Source organism: Pseudophryne corroboree, chromosome 4 (genome assembly GCF_028390025.1).
Source record: "Pseudophryne corroboree isolate aPseCor3 chromosome 4, aPseCor3.hap2, whole genome shotgun sequence".
In the NCBI taxonomy this organism is placed as follows: domain Eukaryota; kingdom Metazoa; phylum Chordata; class Amphibia; order Anura; family Myobatrachidae; genus Pseudophryne; species Pseudophryne corroboree.
Genome location: NC_086447.1, coordinates 62,537,120 through 62,553,741, shown reverse-complemented (window position 1 = coordinate 62,553,741; position 16,622 = coordinate 62,537,120). Strand labels below are relative to the sequence as shown.

General features: G+C 37.9%; 22 non-coding genes across 22 annotated transcripts; all 22 read right to left on the bottom strand.

Annotated features, from left to right (window-relative positions):
- Nucleotides 1-332: 332 nt before the first annotated feature.
- Nucleotides 333-404, bottom strand: TRNAA-UGC (transfer RNA alanine (anticodon UGC)). The gene has a single exon. It is a non-coding gene; the product is annotated as a tRNA-Ala (tRNA).
- A 354-nt stretch (nucleotides 405-758) lies between these two features.
- On the bottom strand, nucleotides 759-830 carry TRNAA-UGC (transfer RNA alanine (anticodon UGC)). Its single transcript has one exon. It is a non-coding gene; the product is annotated as a tRNA-Ala (tRNA).
- Nucleotides 831-1,695: 865 nt separating this feature from the next.
- Nucleotides 1,696-1,767, bottom strand: TRNAA-UGC (transfer RNA alanine (anticodon UGC)). Its single transcript has one exon. It is a non-coding gene; the product is annotated as a tRNA-Ala (tRNA).
- A 355-nt stretch (nucleotides 1,768-2,122) lies between these two features.
- Nucleotides 2,123-2,194, bottom strand: TRNAA-UGC (transfer RNA alanine (anticodon UGC)). Its single transcript has one exon. It is a non-coding gene; the product is annotated as a tRNA-Ala (tRNA).
- A 1,456-nt stretch (nucleotides 2,195-3,650) lies between these two features.
- TRNAA-UGC (transfer RNA alanine (anticodon UGC)) lies at nucleotides 3,651-3,722 on the bottom strand. Its single transcript has one exon. It is a non-coding gene; the product is annotated as a tRNA-Ala (tRNA).
- Nucleotides 3,723-4,075: 353 nt separating this feature from the next.
- TRNAA-CGC (transfer RNA alanine (anticodon CGC)) lies at nucleotides 4,076-4,147 on the bottom strand. The gene has a single exon. It is a non-coding gene; the product is annotated as a tRNA-Ala (tRNA).
- An 875-nt stretch (nucleotides 4,148-5,022) lies between these two features.
- On the bottom strand, nucleotides 5,023-5,094 carry TRNAA-UGC (transfer RNA alanine (anticodon UGC)). The gene has a single exon. It is a non-coding gene; the product is annotated as a tRNA-Ala (tRNA).
- Nucleotides 5,095-5,449: 355 nt separating this feature from the next.
- On the bottom strand, nucleotides 5,450-5,521 carry TRNAA-UGC (transfer RNA alanine (anticodon UGC)). The gene has a single exon. It is a non-coding gene; the product is annotated as a tRNA-Ala (tRNA).
- An 873-nt stretch (nucleotides 5,522-6,394) lies between these two features.
- TRNAA-UGC (transfer RNA alanine (anticodon UGC)) lies at nucleotides 6,395-6,466 on the bottom strand. The gene has a single exon. It is a non-coding gene; the product is annotated as a tRNA-Ala (tRNA).
- A 355-nt stretch (nucleotides 6,467-6,821) lies between these two features.
- Nucleotides 6,822-6,893, bottom strand: TRNAA-UGC (transfer RNA alanine (anticodon UGC)). The gene has a single exon. It is a non-coding gene; the product is annotated as a tRNA-Ala (tRNA).
- Nucleotides 6,894-7,768: 875 nt separating this feature from the next.
- On the bottom strand, nucleotides 7,769-7,840 carry TRNAA-UGC (transfer RNA alanine (anticodon UGC)). The gene has a single exon. It is a non-coding gene; the product is annotated as a tRNA-Ala (tRNA).
- Nucleotides 7,841-8,193: 353 nt separating this feature from the next.
- Nucleotides 8,194-8,265, bottom strand: TRNAA-UGC (transfer RNA alanine (anticodon UGC)). Its single transcript has one exon. It is a non-coding gene; the product is annotated as a tRNA-Ala (tRNA).
- Nucleotides 8,266-9,140: 875 nt separating this feature from the next.
- TRNAA-UGC (transfer RNA alanine (anticodon UGC)) lies at nucleotides 9,141-9,212 on the bottom strand. Its single transcript has one exon. It is a non-coding gene; the product is annotated as a tRNA-Ala (tRNA).
- Nucleotides 9,213-9,567: 355 nt separating this feature from the next.
- On the bottom strand, nucleotides 9,568-9,639 carry TRNAA-UGC (transfer RNA alanine (anticodon UGC)). Its single transcript has one exon. It is a non-coding gene; the product is annotated as a tRNA-Ala (tRNA).
- Nucleotides 9,640-11,118: 1,479 nt separating this feature from the next.
- TRNAA-UGC (transfer RNA alanine (anticodon UGC)) lies at nucleotides 11,119-11,190 on the bottom strand. Its single transcript has one exon. It is a non-coding gene; the product is annotated as a tRNA-Ala (tRNA).
- A 355-nt stretch (nucleotides 11,191-11,545) lies between these two features.
- On the bottom strand, nucleotides 11,546-11,617 carry TRNAA-UGC (transfer RNA alanine (anticodon UGC)). The gene has a single exon. It is a non-coding gene; the product is annotated as a tRNA-Ala (tRNA).
- An 883-nt stretch (nucleotides 11,618-12,500) lies between these two features.
- TRNAA-UGC (transfer RNA alanine (anticodon UGC)) lies at nucleotides 12,501-12,572 on the bottom strand. Its single transcript has one exon. It is a non-coding gene; the product is annotated as a tRNA-Ala (tRNA).
- Nucleotides 12,573-12,927: 355 nt separating this feature from the next.
- TRNAA-UGC (transfer RNA alanine (anticodon UGC)) lies at nucleotides 12,928-12,999 on the bottom strand. The gene has a single exon. It is a non-coding gene; the product is annotated as a tRNA-Ala (tRNA).
- Nucleotides 13,000-13,874: 875 nt separating this feature from the next.
- Nucleotides 13,875-13,946, bottom strand: TRNAA-UGC (transfer RNA alanine (anticodon UGC)). The gene has a single exon. It is a non-coding gene; the product is annotated as a tRNA-Ala (tRNA).
- A 353-nt stretch (nucleotides 13,947-14,299) lies between these two features.
- On the bottom strand, nucleotides 14,300-14,371 carry TRNAA-UGC (transfer RNA alanine (anticodon UGC)). Its single transcript has one exon. It is a non-coding gene; the product is annotated as a tRNA-Ala (tRNA).
- An 875-nt stretch (nucleotides 14,372-15,246) lies between these two features.
- TRNAA-UGC (transfer RNA alanine (anticodon UGC)) lies at nucleotides 15,247-15,318 on the bottom strand. The gene has a single exon. It is a non-coding gene; the product is annotated as a tRNA-Ala (tRNA).
- Nucleotides 15,319-15,673: 355 nt separating this feature from the next.
- TRNAA-UGC (transfer RNA alanine (anticodon UGC)) lies at nucleotides 15,674-15,745 on the bottom strand. Its single transcript has one exon. It is a non-coding gene; the product is annotated as a tRNA-Ala (tRNA).
- Nucleotides 15,746-16,622: the final 877 nt, after the last annotated feature.

Genomic DNA, 16,622 nt, shown 5'->3' with positions numbered 1-16,622 from the left:
TGTGATTTGTTCTTTTATGAAACTACTGCTTTTATAGTACATTTCCCAGTGAAATTAAAACTCTGTTTCATAATTACCATATACTTGACATCAGTGTTTGGAGAATGTCAGTAGGTATGATATGGTAACTGCTGGTTAAATAAGGAAACACAGTATCCACAGAATATAATCTACCACTGAGCTACATCACATTTAATAGAATGATCAATTATTTTTCATAATTGGTGTTAATTCTTGCCCATTACTATAGAGTGCATACATGCATTTGTTGGTATTGGGCTCTTCAGAAGAGGTTACATACAGATAAGTAAGAATCTGTATTTTGCAAAACATGTAGATGCCGGGGATTGAACCCGGGGCCTCATACATGCAAAGCATGCGCTCTACCACTGAGCTACATCCCCTCTGAGTTGGGGTGTTTTGATACCGAGTGATTGCTGTTCTGCATAGTACTCAAGTTCTACTACTTCCACTGTTCTAAGGTTAAACTCAGAGCACGGAGCAAAGATAACAATTATACCTTGCTGTATAGATTTCAAGGATACTGTAGGTATCATATGATAACTTTTATTTCAATGAGGAAACACAGATTCTGGGGAATATAATCTACCACTGAGCAACATCACATTTTATAGACTGGTCAATAATTTTTCATAGTTTGATTGAAACTTTTCCAATTTCTCTAGAGTTTTTTTAATGCATTTGTTGATCTGGAGAGGTTACATAGAGTTAAGAAAGAATCTACATTTTGCAAAACATGGAGACGCCGGGGATTGAACCCGGGGCCTCATACATGCAAAGCATGCGCTCTACCACTGAGCTACATCCCCTGTGAAAGAGCGTGGCACTCATTCGATTGCAGCTTTGCATTGTACTTAAGTTCTACTATTTTCTAGTGTTCTAAGGGTCATCTCCGAGTATATAGCAATAAAAACCATTAGACTTTGCCAGAGTTCAAGGACACCATAATTTCCACAGCTGATGAGGATGCAAGTAGATGATCATTCCACACTTTAAATTGCTGTTAGACTTCTTCACCGGAGTCTGGGTTATCACCAGAATCCCCTACCTTATGTAATGAATGGCATGGATATAGATCAAGTAGAGGACAGTCTTACATTCTGTTTTATCAGCAGTGTCAGAACTTGGAAGAAGGGCACATAGGATGCAGGCTATGACTGCCTCCTGGGCATTGCTGACTAAGGCTTCACCAGGTATTTTGTACAGAGTTGATATGTGTTTATCTTTTCATGCATTGATTGATCACTAATTACTTGACATTCAAGCCCAAATCCATCCTCCATAGGTTCACAATGTGTTTAAAGATGTCTTTCCTTCTTAATCAATTAGTTTTGCTGTATCGCGTGATTTGTTCTTTTATGAAACTACTGCTTTTATAGTACATTTCCCAGTGAAATTAAAACTCTGTTTCATAATTACCATATACTTGACATCAGTGTTTGGAGAATGTCATTAGGTATGATATGGTAACTGCTGGTTAAATAAGGAAACACAGTATCCACAGAATATAATCTACCACTGAGCTACATCACATTTAATAGAATGATCAATTATTTTTCATAATTGGTGTTAATTCTTGCCCATTACTATAGAGTGCATTCAAGCATTTGTTGGTCTTGGGCTCTTCTGAAGAGGTTACATACAGATAAGTAAGAATATATATTTTGCAAAACATGGAGATGCCGGGGATTGAACCCGGGGCCTCATACATGCAAAGCATGCGCTCTACCACTAAGCTACATCCCCTCTGAGTTGGTGTGTTTTGATACCGAGCGATTGCTGTTCTGCATAGTACTCAAGTTCTACTACTTCCACTGTTCTAAGGTTAAACTCAGAGCACGGAGCAAAGATAACAATTATACCTTGCTGTATAGATTTCAAGGATACTGTAGGTATCATATGATAACTTTTATTTCAATGAGGAAACACAGATTCTGGGGAATATAATCTACCACTGAGCAACATCACATTTTATAGACTGGTCAATAATTTTTCATAGTTTGATTGAAACTTTTCCAATTTCTCTAGAGTTTTTTTTAATGCATTTGTTGATCTGGAGAGGTTACATAGAGTTAAGAAAGAATCTACATTTTGCAAAACATGGAGATGCCGGGGATTGAACCCAGGGCCTCATACATGCAAAGCATGCGCTCTACCACTGAGCTACATCCCCTGTGAAAAAGTGTGGCACTCATTCGATTGCAGCTTTGCATTGTACTTAAGTTCTACTATTTTCTAGTGTTCTAAGGGTCATCTCCGAGTATATAGCAATAAAAACCATTAGACTTTGCCAGAGTTCAAGGACACCATAATTTCCACAGCTGATGAGGATGCAAGTAGATGATCATTCCACACTTTAAATTGCTGTTAGACTTCTTCACCGGAGTCTGGGTTATCATCAGAATCCCCTAACTTATGTAATGAATGGCATGGATATTGATCAAGTATTGCCAAGTAGAGGACAGTCTTACATTCTGTTTTATCAGCAGTGTCAGAACTTGGAAGAAGGGCACATAGGATGCAGGCTATGACTGCCTCCTGGGCATTGCTAACTAAGGCTTCACCAGGTATTTTGTACAGAGTTGATATGTGTTTATCTTTTCATGCATTGATTGATCACTAATTACTTGACATTCAAGCCCAAATCCATCCTCCATAGGTTCACAATGTGTTTAAAGATGTCTGTCCTTCTTAATCAATTAGTTTTGCTGTATCGTGTGATTTGTTCTTTTATGAAACTACAGCTTTTATAGTACATTTCCCAGTGAAATTAAAACTCTGTTTCATAATTACCATATACTTGACATCAGTGTTTGGAGAATGTCAGTAGATCATCTCCGAGTATAAAGCAATAAAAACCATTACACTTTGCCAGAGTTCAAGGACACCATAATTTCCACAGCTGATGAGGATGCAAGTAGATGATCATTCCACACTTTAAATTGCTGTTAGACTTCTTCACCGGAGTCTGGGTTATCATCAGAATCCCCTACCTTATGTAATGAATGGCATGGATATTGATCAAGTATTGCCAAGTAGAGGACAGTCTTACATTCTGTTTTATCAGCAGTGTCAGAACTTGGAAGAAGGGCACATAGGATGCAGGCTATGACTGCCTCCTGGGCATTGCTGACTAAGGCTTCACCAGGTATTTTGTACAGAGTTGATATGTGTTTATCTTTTCATGCATTGATTGATCACTAATTACTTGACATTCAAGCCCAAATCCATCCTCCATAGGTTCACAATGTGTTTAAAGATGTCTGTCCTTCTTAATCAATTAGTTTTGCTGTATCGTGTGATTTGTTCTTTTATGAAACTACTGCTTTTATAGTACATTTCCCAGTGAAATTAAAACTCTGTTTCATAATTACCATACACTTGACATCAGTGTTTGGAGAATGTCAGTAGGTATGATATGGTAACTGCTGGTTAAATAAGGAAACACAGTATCCACAGAATATAATCTACCACTAAGCTACATCACATTTAATAGAATGATCAATTATTTTTCATAATTGGTGTTAATTCTTGCCCATTACTGTAGAGTACATTCATGCATTTGTTGGTCTTTGGCTCTTCTGAAGAGGTTACATACAGATAAGTAAGAATCTATATTTTGCAAAACATGAAGATGCCGGGGATTGATCTCGTGGCCTCATACATGCAAAGCATGCGCTCTACCACTGAGCTACATCCCCTTTGAGTTGGTGTGGTTCGATACCGAGCGATTGCTGTTCTGCATAGTAATCTAGTTCTACTACTTCCACTGTTCTAAGGTTAAACTTAGAGCACGGAGCAAAGATAACAATTATACCTGGCTGTATAGATTTCAAGGATACTGTAGGTATCATATGATAACTTTTATTTCAATGAGTAAACAGATTCTGGGGAATATAATCTACCACTGAGCAACATCACATTTTATAGACTGGTCAATAATTTTTCATAGTTTGATTGAAACTTTTCCAATTTCTCTAGAGTTTTTTTTAATGCATTTGTTGATCTGGAGAGGTTACATAGAGTTAAGAAAGAATCTACATTTTGCAAAACATGGAGATGCCGGGGATTGAACCCAGGGCCTCTTACATGCGAAGCATGCGCTCTACCACTGAGCTACATCCCCTGTGAAAAAGTGTGGTACTCATTCGATTGCAGCTTTGCATTGTACTCAAGTTCTACTATTTTCTAGTGTTCTAAGGGTCATCTCCGAGTATAAAGCAATAAAAACCATTACACTTTGCCAGAGTTCAAGGACACCATAATTTCCACAGCTGATGAGGATGCAAGTAGATGATCATTCCACACTTTAAATTGCTGTTAGACTTCTTCACCGGAGTCTGGGTTATCATCAGAATCCCCTACCTTATGTAATGAATGGCATGGATATTGATCAAGTATTGCCAAGTAGAGGACAGTCTTACATTCTGTTTTATCAGCAGTGTCAGAACTTGGAAGAAGGGCACATAGGATGCAGGCTATGACTGCCTCCTGGGCATTGCTAACTATGGCTTAACCAGGTATTTTGTACAGAGTTGATATGTGTTTATCTTTTCATGCATTGATTGATCACTAATTACTTGACATTCATGCCCAAATCCATCCCCCATAGGTTCACAATGTGTTTAAAGATGTCTGTCCTTCTTAATCAATTAGTTTTGCTGTATCGTGCGATTTGTACTTTTATGAAACTACTGCTTTTATAGTACATTTCCCAGTGAAATTAAAACTCTGTTTCATAATTACCATAACCTTGACATCAGTGTTTGGAGAATGTCAGTAGGTATGATATGGTAACTGCTGGTTAAATAAGGAAACACAGTATCCACAGAATATAATCTACCACTGAGCTACATCACTTTTAATAGAATGATCAATTATTTTTCATAATTGGTGTTAATTCTTGCCCATTACTGTAGAGTGCATTCATGCATTTGTTGGTCTTGGGCTCTTCTGAAGAGGTTACATACAGATAAGTAAGAATCTATATTTTGCAAAAGATGGAGATGCCGGGGATTGAACCCGTGGCCTCATACATGCAAAGCATGCGCTCTACCACTGAGCTACATCCCCTTTAAGTTGGTGTGGTTCGAAACCGAGCAATTGCTGTTCTGCATAGTACTCAAGTTCTACTACTTCCACTGTTCTAAGGTTAAACTCAGAGCACGGAGCAAAGATAACAATTATACCTTGCTGTATAGATTTCAAGGATACTGTAGGTATCATATGATAACTTTTATTTCAATGAGGAAACACAGATTCTGAGGAATATAATCTACCACTGAGCAACATCACATTTTATAGACTGGTCAATAATTTTTCATAGTTTGATTGAAACTTTTCCAATTTCTCTAGAGTTTTTTTTAATGCATTTGTTGATCTGGAGAGGTTACATAGAGTTAAGAAAGAATCTACATTTTGCAAAACATGGAGATGCCGGGGATTGAACCCGGGGCCTCATACATGCAAAGCATGCGCTCTACCACTGAGCTACATCCCCTGTGAAAATGTATGGCACTCATTCGATTGCAGCTTTGCATTGTACTTAAGTTCTACTATTTTCTAGTGTTCTAAGGGTCATCTCCGAGTATATAGCAATAAAAACCATTAGACTTTGCCAGAGTTCAAGGACACCATAATTTCCACAGCTGATGAGGATGCAAGTAGATGATCATTCCACACTTTAAATTGCTGTTAGACTACTTCACCGGAGTCTGGGTTATCATCAGAATCCCCTACCTTATGTAATGAATGGCATGGATATTGATCAAGTAGAGGACAGTCTTACATTCTGTATTATCAGCAGTGTCAGAACTTGGAAGAAGGGCACATAGGATGCAGGCTATGACTGCCTCCTGGGCATTGCTGACAAAGACTTCACCAGGTATTTTGTACAGAGTTGATATGTGTTTATCTTTTCATGCATTGATTGATCACTAATTACTTGACATTCAAGCCCAAATCCATCCTCCATAGGTTCACAATGTGTTTAAAGATGTCTGTCCTTCTTAATCAATTAGTTTTGCTGTATCGTGTGATTTGTTCTTTTATGAAACTACTGCTTTTATAGTACATTTCCCAGTGAAATTAAAACTCTGTTTCATAATTACCATACACTTGACATCAGTGTTTGGAGAATGTCAGTAGGTATGATATGGTAACTGCTGGTTAAATAAGGAAACACAGTATCCACAGAATATAATCTACCACTGAGCTACATCACATTTAATAGAATGATCAATTATTTTTCATAATTGGTGTTAATTCTTGCCCATTACTGTAGAGTGCATTCATGCATTTATGCATTTGTTGGTCTTGGGCTCTTTTGAAGAGGTTACATACAGATAAGTAAGAATCTATATTTTGCAAAACATGGAAATGCCGGGGATTGAACCCGGGGCCTCATACATGCAAAGCATGCGCTCTACCACTGAGCTACATCCCCTCTGAGTTGGTGTGTTTTGATACCGAGTGATTGCTGTTCTGCATAGTACTCAAGTTCTACTACTTCCACTGTTCTAAGGTTAAACTCAGAGCACGGAGCAAAGATAACAATTATACCTTGCTGTATAGATTTCAAGGATACTGTAGGTATCATATGATAACTTTTATTTCAATGAGGAAACACAGATTCTGGGGAATATAATCTACCACTGAGCAACATCACATTTTATAGACTGGTCAATAATTTTTCATAGCTTGATTGAAACTTTTCCAATTTCTCTAGAGTTTTTTTTAATGCATTTGTTGATCTGGAGAGGTTACATAGAGTTAAGAAAGAATCTACATTTTGCAAAACATGGAGATGCTGGGGATTGAACCCAGGGCCTAATACATGCAAAGCATGCGCTCTACCACTGAGCTACATCCCCTGTGAAAAAGCGTGGCACTCATTCGATTGCAGCTTTGCTTTGTACTTAAGTTCTACTATTTTCTAGTGTTCTAAGGGTCATCTCCGAGTATATAGCAATAAAAACCATTAGACTTTGCCAGAGTTCAAGGACACCATAATTTCCACAGCTGATGAGGATGCAAGTAGATGATCATTCCACACTTTAAATTGCTGTTAGACTTCTTCACCGGAGTCTGGGTTATCATCAGAATCCCCTAACTTATGTAATGAATGGCATGGATATTGATCAAGTATTGCCAAGTAGAGGACAGTCTTACATTCTGTTTTATCAGCAGTGTCAGAACTTGGAAGAAGGGCACATAGGATGCAGGCTATGACTGCCTCCTGGGCATTGCTGACTAAGGCTTCACCAGGTATTTTGTACAGAGTTGATATGTGTTTATCTTTTCATGCACTGATTGATCACTAATTACTTGACATTCAAGCCCAAATCCATCCTCCATAGGTTCACAATGTGTTTAAAGATGTCTGTCCTTCTTAATCAATTAGTTTTGCTGTATCGTGTGATTTGTTCTTTTATGAAACTACTGCTTTTATAGTACATTTCCCAGTGAAATTAAAACTCTGTTTCATAATTACCATATACTTGACATCAGTGTTTGGAGAATGTCAGTAGGTATGATATGGTAACTGCTGGTTAAATAAGGAAACACAGTATCCACAGAATATAATCTACCACTGAGCTACATCACATTTAATAGAATGATCAATTATTTTTCATAATTGGTGTTAATTCTTGCCCATTACTGTAGAGTACATTCATGCATTTGTTGGTCTTTGGCTCTTCTGAAGAGGTTACATACAGATAAGTAAGAATCTATAGTTTGCAAAACATGGAGATGCCGGGGATTGAACCCGGGGCCTCATACATGCAAAGCATGCGCTCTACCACTGAGCTACATCCCCTTTGAGTTGGTGTGGTTTGATACCGAGCGATTGCTGTTCTGCATAGTAATCAAGTTCTACTACTTCCACTGTTCTAAGGTTAAACTCAGAGCACTGAGCAAAGATAACAATTATATCTTGCTGTATAGATTTCAAGGATACTGTAGGTATCATATGATAACTTTTATTTCAATGAGGAAACAGATTCTGGGGAATATAATCTACCACTGAGCAACATCACATTTTATAGACTGGTCAATAATTTTTCATAGTTTGATTGAAACTTTTCCAATTTCTCTAGAGTTTTTTTTAATGCATTTGTTGATCTGGAGAGGTTACATAGAGTTAAGAGAGAATCTACATTTTGCAAAACATGGAAATGCTGGGGATTGAATCCAGGGCCTCATACATGCAAAGCATGCGCTCTACCACTGAGCTACATCCCCTGTGAAAAAGTGTGGTACTCATTCGATTGCAGCTTTGCATTGTACTCAAGTTCTACTATTTTCTAGTGTTCTAAGGGTCATCTCCGAGTATAAAGCAATAAAAACCATTACACTTTGCCAGAGTTCAAGGACACCATAATTTCCACAGCTGATGAGGATGCAAGTAGATGATCATTCCACACTTTAAATTGCTGTTAGACTTTTTCACCGGAGTCTGGGTTATCATCAGAATCCCCTACCTTATGTAATGAATGGCATGGATATTGATCAAGTATTGCCAAGTAGAGGACAGTCTTACATTCTGTTTTATCAGCAGTGTCAGAACTTGGAAGAAGGGCACATAGGATACAGGCTATGACTGCCTCCTGGGCATTGCTGACTAAGGCTTCACCAGGTATTTTGTACAGAGTTGATATGTGTTTATCTTTTCATGCATTGATTGATCACTAATTACTTGACATTCAAGCCCAAATCCATCCTCCATAGGTTCACAATGTGTTTAAAGATGTCTGTCCTTCTTAATCAATTAGTTTTGCTGTATCGTGTGATTTGTTCTTTTATGAAACTACTGCTTTTATAGTACATTTCCCAGTGAAATTAAAACTCTGTTTCATTATTACCATACACTTGACATCAGTGTTTGGAGAATGTCAGTAGGTATGATATGGTAACTGCTGGTAAAATAAGGAAACACAGTATCCACAGAATATAATCTACCACTGAGCTACATCACATTTAATAGAATGATCAATTATTTTTCATAATTGGTGTTAATTCTTGCCCATTACTGTAGAGTGCATTCATGCATTTGTTGGTCTTGGGCTCTTTTGAAGAGGTTACATACAGATAAGTAAGAATCTATATTTTGCAAAACATGGAGATGCCGGGGATTGAACCCGGGGCCTCATACATGCAAAGCATGCGCTCTACCACTGAGCGACATCCCCTCTGAGTTGGTGTGTTTTGATACCGAGTGATTGCTGTTCTGCATAGTACTCAAGTTCTACTACTTCCACTGTTCTAAGGTTAAACTCAGAGCACGGAGCAAAGATAACAATTATACCTTGCTGTATAGATTTCAAGGATACTGTAGGTATCATATGATAACTTTTATTTCAATGAGGAAACACAGATTCTGGGGAATATAATCTACCACTGAGCAACATCACATTTTATAGACTGGTCAATAATTTTTCATAGCTTGATTGAAACTTTTCCAATTTCTCTAGAGTTTTTTTTAATGCATTTGTTGATCTGGAGAGGTTACATAGAGTTAAGAAAGAATCTACATTTTGCAAAACATGGAGATGCCGGGGATTGAACCTGGGGCCTCATACATGCAAAGCATGCGCTCTACTACTGAGCTACATCCCCTGTGAAAAAGTGTGGCACTCATTCGATTGCAGCTTTGCTTTGTACTTAAGTTCTACTATTTTCTAGTGTTCTAAGGGTCATCTCCGAGTATATAGCAATAAAAACCATTAGACTTTGCCAGAGTTCAAGGACACCATAATTTCCACAGCTGATGAGGATGCAAGTAGATGATCATTCCACACTTTAAATTGCTGTTAGACTTCTTCACCGGAGTCTGGGTTATCATCACGAATCCGCTCATCACTATGACAGAATCCCCTACCTTATGTAATGAATGGCATGGATATTGATCAAGTATTGCCAAGTAGAGGACAGTCTTACATTCTGTTTTATCAGCAGTGTCAGAACTTGGAAGAAGGGCACATAGGATGCAGGCTATGACTGCCTCCTGGGCATTGCTGACTAAGGCTTTACCAGGTATTTTGTACAGAGTTGATATGTGTTTATCTTTTCATGCATTGATTGATCACTAATTACTTGACATTCAAGCCCAAATCCATCCTCCATAGGTTCACAATGTGTTTAAAGATGTCTGTCCTTCTTAATCAATTAGTTTTGCTGTATCGTGTGATTTGTTCTTTTATGAAACTACTGCTTTTATAGTACATTTCCCAGTGAAATTAAAACTCTGTTTCATAATTACCATATACTTGACATCAGTGTTTGGAGAATGTCAGTAGATCATCTCCGAGTATAAAGCAATAAAAACCATTACACTTTGCCAGAGTTCAAGGACACCATCATTTCCACAGCTGATGAGGATGCAAGTAGATGATCATTCCACACTTTAAACTGCTGTTAGACTTCTTCACCGGAGTCTGGGTTATCATCAGAATCCCCTACCTTATGTAATGAATGGCATGGATATTGATCAAGTATTGCCAAGTAGAGGACAGTCTTACATTCTGTTTTATCAGCAGTGTCAGAACTTGGAAGAAGGGCACATAGGATGCAGGCTATGACTGCCTCCTGGGCATTGCTGACTAAGGCTTCACCAGGTATTTTGTACAGAGTTGATATGTGTTTATCTTTTCATGCATTGATTGATCACTAATTACTTGACATTCAAGCCCAAATCCATCCTCCATAGGTTCACAATGTGTTTAAAGATGTCTGTCCTTCTTAATCAATTAGTTTTGCTGTATCGTGTGATTTGTTCTTTTATGAAACTACTGCTTTTATAGTACATTTCCCAGTGAAATTAAAACTCTGTTTCATTATTACCATACACTTGACATCAGTGTTTGGAGAATGTCAGTAGGTATGATATGGTAACTGCTGGTTAAATAAGGAAACACAGTATCCACAGAATATAATCTACCACTGAGCTACATCACATTTAATAGAATGATCAATTATTTTTCATAATTGGTGTTAATTCTTCCCCATTACTGTAGAGTGCATTCATGCATTTGTTGGTCTTGGGCTCTTTTGAAGAGGTTACATACAGATAAGTAAGAATCTATATTTTGCAAAACATGGAGATGCCGGGGATTGAACCCGGGGCCTCATACATGCAAAGCTTACGCTCTACCACTGAGCTACATCCCCTCTGAGTTGGTGTGTTTTGATACCGAGTGATTGCTGTTCTGCATAGTACTCAAGTTCTACTACTTCCACTGTTCTAAGGTTAAACTCAGAGCACGGAGCAAAGATAACAATTATACCTTGCTGTATAGATTTCAAGGATACTGTAGGTATCATATGATAACTTTTATTTCAATGAGGAAACACAGATTCTGGGGAATATAATCTACCACTGAGCAACATCACATTTTATAGACTGGTCAATAATTTTTCATAGTTTGATTGAAACTTTTCCAATTTCTCTAGAGTTTTTTTTAATGCATTTGTTGATCTGGAGAGGTTACATAGAGTTAAGAAAGAATCTACATTTTGCAAAACATGGAGATGCCGGGGATTGAACCCGGGGCCTCATACATGCAAAGCATGCGCTCTACCACTGAGCTACATCCCCTGTGAAAAAGTATGGCACTCATTCGATTGCAGCTTTGCATTGTACTTAAGTTCTACTATTTTCTAGTGTTCTAAGGGTCATCTCCGAGTATATAGCAATAAAAACCATTAGACTTTGCCAGAGATCAAGGACACCATAATTTCCACAGCTGATGAGGATGCAAGTAGATGATCATTCCACACTTTAAATTGCTGTTAGACTTCTTCACCGGAGTCTGGGTTATCATCAGAATCCCCTACCTTATGTAATGAATGGCATGGATATTGATCAAGTATTGCCAAGTAGAGGACAGTCTTACATTCTTTTTTATCAGCAGTGTCAGAACTTGGAAGAAGGGCACATAGGATACAGGCTATGACTGCCTCCTGGGCATTGCTGACTAAGGCTTCACCAGGTATTTTGTACAGAGTTGATATGTGTTTATCTTTTCATGCATTGATTGATCACTAATTACTTGACATTCAAGCCCAAATCCATCCTCCATAGGTTCACAATGTGTTTAAAGATGTCTGTCCTTCTTAATCAATTAGTTTTGCTGTATCGTGTGATTTGTTCTTTTATGAAACTACTGCTTTTATAGTACATTTCCCAGTGAAATTAAAACTCTGTTTCATAATTACCATACACTTGACATCAGTGTTTGGAGAATGTCAGTAGGTATGATATGGTAACTGCTGGTTAAATAAGGAAACACAGTATCCACAGAATATAATCTACCACTGAGCTACATCACATTTAATAGAATGATCAATTATTTTTCATAATTGGTGTTAATTCTTGCCCATTACTGTAGAGTGCATTCATGCATTTATGCATTTGTTGGTCTTGGGCTCTTTTGAAGAGGTTACATACAGATAAGTAAGAATCTATATTTTGCAAAACATGGAAATGCCGGGGATTGAACCCGGGGCCTCATACATGCAAAGCATGCGCTCTACCACTGAGCTACATCCCCTCTGAGTTGGTGTGTTTTGATACCGAGTGATTGCTGTTCTGCATAGTACTCAAGTTCTACTACTTCCACTGTTCTAAGGTTAAACTCAGAGCACGGAGCAAAGATAACAATTATACCTTGCTGTATAGATTTCAAGGATACTGTAGGTATCATATGATAACTTTTATTTCAATGAGGAAACACAGATTCTGGGGAATATAATCTACCACTGAGCAACATCACATTTTATAGACTGGTCAATAATTTTTCATAGCTTGATTGAAACTTTTCCAATTTCTCTAGAGTTTTTTTTAATGCATTTGTTGATCTGGAGAGGTTACATAGAGTTAAGAAAGAATCTACATTTTGCAAAACATGGAGATGCTGGGGATTGAACCCAGGGCCTCATACATGCAAAGCATGCGCTCTACCACTGAGCTACATCCCCTGTGAAAAAGCGTGGCACTCATTCGATTGCAGCTTTGCTTTGTACTTAAGTTCTACTATTTTCTAGTGTTCTAAGGGTCATCTCCGAGTATATAGCAATAAAAACCATTAGACTTTGCCAGAGTTCAAGGACACCATAATTTCCACAGCTGATGAGGATGCAAGTAGATGATCATTCCACACTTTAAATTGCTGTTAGACTTCTTCACCGGAGTCTGGGTTATCATCAGAATCCCCTAACTTATGTAATGAATGGCATGGATATTGATCAAGTATTGCCAAGTAGAGGACAGTCTTACATTCTGTTTTATCAGCAGTGTCAGAACTTGGAAGAAGGGCACATAGGATGCAGGCTATGACTGCCTCCTGGGCATTGCTGACTAAGGCTTCACCAGGTATTTTGTACAGAGTTGATATGTGTTTATCTTTTCATGCACTGATTGATCACTAATTACTTGACATTCAAGCCCAAATCCATCCTCCATAGGTTCACAATGTGTTTAAAGATGTCTGTCCTTCTTAATCAATTAGTTTTGCTGTATCGTGTGATTTGTTCTTTTATGAAACTACTGCTTTTATAGTACATTTCCCAGTGAAATTAAAACTCTGTTTCATAATTACCATATACTTGACATCAGTGTTTGGAGAATGTCAGTAGGTATGATATGGTAACTGCTGGTTAAATAAGGAAACACAGTATCCACAGAATATAATCTACCACTGAGCTACATCACATTTAATAGAATGATCAATTATTTTTCATAATTGGTGTTAATTCTTGCCCATTACTGTAGAGTACATTCATGCATTTGTTGGTCTTTGGCTCTTCTGAAGAGGTTACATACAGATAAGTAAGAATCTATAGTTTGCAAAACATGGAGATGCCGGGGATTGAACCCGGGGCCTCATACATGCAAAGCATGCGCTCTACCACTGAGCTACATCCCCTTTGAGTTGGTGTGGTTTGATACCGAGCGATTGCTGTTCTGCATAGTAATCAAGTTCTACTACTTCCACTGTTCTAAGGTTAAACTCAGAGCACTGAGCAAAGATAACAATTATATCTTGCTGTATAGATTTCAAGGATACTGTAGGTATCATATGATAACTTTTATTTCAATGAGGAAACAGATTCTGGGGAATATAATCTACCACTGAGCAACATCACATTTTATAGACTGGTCAATAATTTTTCATAGTTTGATTGAAACTTTTCCAATTTCTCTAGAGTTTTTTTTAATGCATTTGTTGATCTGGAGAGGTTACATAGAGTTAAGAGAGAATCTACATTTTGCAAAACATGGAAATGCTGGGGATTGAATCCAGGGCCTCATACATGCAAAGCATGCGCTCTACCACTGAGCTACATCCCCTGTGAAAAAGTGTGGTACTCATTCGATTGCAGCTTTGCATTGTACTCAAGTTCTACTATTTTCTAGTGTTCTAAGGGTCATCTCCGAGTATAAAGCAATAAAAACCATTACACTTTGCCAGAGTTCAAGGACACCATAATTTCCACAGCTGATGAGGATGCAAGTAGATGATCATTCCACACTTTAAATTGCTGTTAGACTTTTTCACCGGAGTCTGGGTTATCATCAGAATCCCCTACCTTATGTAATGAATGGCATGGATATTGATCAAGTATTGCCAAGTAGAGGACAGTCTTACATTCTTTTTTATCAGCAGTGTCAGAACTTGGAAGAAGGGCACATAGGATACAGGCTATGACTGCCTCCTGGGCATTGCTGACTAAGGCTTCACCAGGTATTTTGTACAGAGTTGATATGTGTTTATCTTTTCATGCATTGATTGATCACTAATTACTTGACATTCAAGCCCAAATCCATCCTCCATAGGTTCACAATGTGTTTAAAGATGTCTGTCCTTCTTAATCAATTAGTTTTGCTGTATCGTGTGATTTGTTCTTTTATGAAACTACTGCTTTTATAGTACATTTCCCAGTGAAATTAAAACTCTGTTTCATTATTACCATACACTTGACATCAGTGTTTGGAGAATGTCAGTAGGTATGATATGGTAACTGCTGGTTAAATAAGGAAACACAGTATCCACAGAATATAATCTACCACTGAGCTACATCACATTTAATAGAATGATCAATTATTTTTCATAATTGGTGTTAATTCTTGCCCATTACTGTAGAGTGCATTCATGCATTTGTTGGTCTTGGGCTCTTTTGAAGAGGTTACATACAGATAAGTAAGAATCTATATTTTGCAAAACATGGAGATGCCGGGGATTGAACCCGGGGCCTCATACATGCAAAGCATGCGCTCTACCACTGAGCGACATCCCCTCTGAGTTGGTGTGTTTTGATACCGAGTGATTGCTGTTCTGCATAGTACTCAAGTTCTACTACTTCCACTGTTCTAAGGTTAAACTCAGAGCACGGAGCAAAGATAACAATTATACCTTGCTGTATAGATTTCAAGGATACTGTAGGTATCATATGATAACTTTTATTTCAATGAGGAAACACAGATTCTGGGGAATATAATCTACCACTGAGCAACATCACATTTTATAGACTGGTCAATAATTTTTCATAGCTTGATTGAAACTTTTCCAATTTCTCTAGAGTTTTTTTTAATGCATTTGTTGATCTGGAGAGGTTACATAGAGTTAAGAAAGAATCTACATTTTGCAAAACATGGAGATGCCGGGGATTGAACCTGGGGCCTCATACATGCAAAGCATGCGCTCTACTACTGAGCTACATCCCCTGTGAAAAAGTGTGGCACTCATTCGATTGCAGCTTTGCTTTGTACTTAAGTTCTACTATTTTCTAGTGTTCTAAGGGTCATCTCCGAGTATATAGCAATAAAAACCATTAGACTTTGCCAGAGTTCAAGGACACCATAATTTCCACAGCTGATGAGGATGCAAGTAGATGATCATTCCACACTTTAAATTGCTGTTAGACTTCTTCACCGGAGTCTGGGTTATCATCACGAATCCGCTCATCACTATGACAGAATCCCCTACCTTATGTAATGAATGGCATGGATATTGATCAAGTATTGCCAAGTAGAGGACAGTCTTACATTCTGTTTTATCAGCAGTGTCAGAACTTGGAAGAAGGGCACATAGGATGCAGGCTATGACTGCCTCCTGGGCATTGCTGACTAAGGCTTTACCAGGTATTTTGTACAGAGTTGATATGTGTTTATCTTTTCATGCATTGATTGATCACTAATTACTTGACATTCAAGCCCAAATCCATCCTCCATAGGTTCACAATGTGTTTAAAGATGTCTGTCCTTCTTAATCAATTAGTTTTGCTGTATCGTGTGATTTGTTCTTTTATGAAACTACTGCTTTTATAGTACATTTCCCAGTGAAATTAAAACTCTGTTTCATAATTACCATATACTTGACATCAGTGTTTGGAGAATGTCAGTAGATCATCTCCGAGTATAAAGCAATAAAAACCATTACACTTTGCCAGAGTTCAAGGACACCATCATTTCCACAGCTGATGAGGATGCAAGTAGATGATCATTCCACACTTTAAACTGCTGTTAGACTTCTTCACCGGAGTCTGGGTTATCATCAGAATCCCCTACCTTATGTAATGAATGGCATGGATATTGATCAAGT